The sequence below is a fragment of the Cyprinodon variegatus genome, unplaced genomic scaffold, assembly GCF_000732505.1.
Source record: "Cyprinodon variegatus isolate N-32 unplaced genomic scaffold, C_variegatus-1.0 Scaffold322, whole genome shotgun sequence".
Lineage (NCBI taxonomy): Eukaryota > Metazoa > Chordata > Actinopteri > Cyprinodontiformes > Cyprinodontidae > Cyprinodon > Cyprinodon variegatus.
In genome coordinates, this window is record NW_015150775.1 from 748,566 (window position 1) to 750,055 (window position 1,490).

Below are 1,490 nucleotides of genomic sequence, written 5' to 3' on the forward strand. Positions count from 1 at the left end.
CAGCCGATACCGCACCGTGACGTCACAAACCAGTAGGTGGCAGTAGTGTTCTTTGACAAACATGGATGTAATAATTTCATATTTAAAGTATTTTCAGTAATCTGAATTCTGAATATGACCGGACTTCTCCTTCAATATGGTTGTGAAAGAGTAAAGAAAATAGTTCCCAGCAACCCATGGAAAACTGTCACATGGATGCAGATTTCTCCAGATGGTGTAAGAGTCTCTGGCCATGGACTATTAGAGAAAAAGCTCCAACGATTTTCATGTCATAACAGACACTCATCATGGTATGGATTTAGGTAGAAAGGTAATGTTGAATCAATATCCTTCCACTTGGTGCAATACACTGTTAAAACGACAGCAAAAAGACCCTCAGCATTATTGCTCCGACACCATGCTTGACACCCAGGGTGCGTATACTGTGACTTCCTCTAACATTCATCTGATTAATTTTTACAGCTCATAAATTGTTCCAGTAGGAGGAGCTGCTCAGCTGCAGCTCAGTGAGGAACCCTATCCTTACTTCAGCTGCAGCTTTTGATGTCACTTACACATATCTTACAGGGTTTAGACAGAGAAATGCACATTAAAATTCATAGTTGATTCGCATTTCCTTAGAGAAATAAGTCGTATACTCCCTCCAGGTGTTTAGTACAGACGCTCCTGAGCTCAGCTTTCTCTTTTGATAAAAAAAAGTTTTTATTTTTGATTTGTAAACAGTGACTGCGTTGACTTCATTTATTAGAATTTGGTTGGATGTTAATAGATTTAGAGCTTAGTAATGTTCCTGTTAGGTTTGTAATGTTCTGCTTGATAAGACCACACACAGACAGATACTTTGATTCCAAACATATTTTATTCCAGGCTGGTTTATATCCAAGATAAATACGTTTTAACATATAATCGTCACTTTGAATGAGTTCTGTGAAATCGCTGCTCTGAAAAAAAAAAAATCCACTTTATAAAATCAAATAAAAGTTTCAGCGTTTGATTTATTTATAATGAATCTCAGTCGCCGAAGTCTCATTTCAGAGTCTTTCATTGAGATGAAAGAAACTTCTTTGCCCTATCGTTTTTTTTCTTCTTCTGGAAGCAGGAGATCTACTTTATATTTTTCTGCCTTTGATAGCTCTGGGGGTTTAACGTTAATGTCATCATGCCTGAATATACCTGGACAGAAACATTTCTGTCGAGGCAGCTCTTTAAAGATTTAACAGCTCTGCTCAAGCTAAGACTTTTAAAGTGTAGTTCTCTCTGAGAAATATTTACTTCAGATCTTTACTTCCCACCAGAGCATTACATTTTATAATTTTAGAAGAAAATGTCAGTGTAACAGGATCACAACCTTAAGGTTATGCAGATGTAATTAACTCAATTGCTGTAAATTTGAACACTGATCCAGAGAGATTGAAGAAGTGGTTCATCTGCAGGGAGTTGATTTTAATGTACAAAAGAAGTAATTTGTTCCTACAGAGAAAATATGTTTA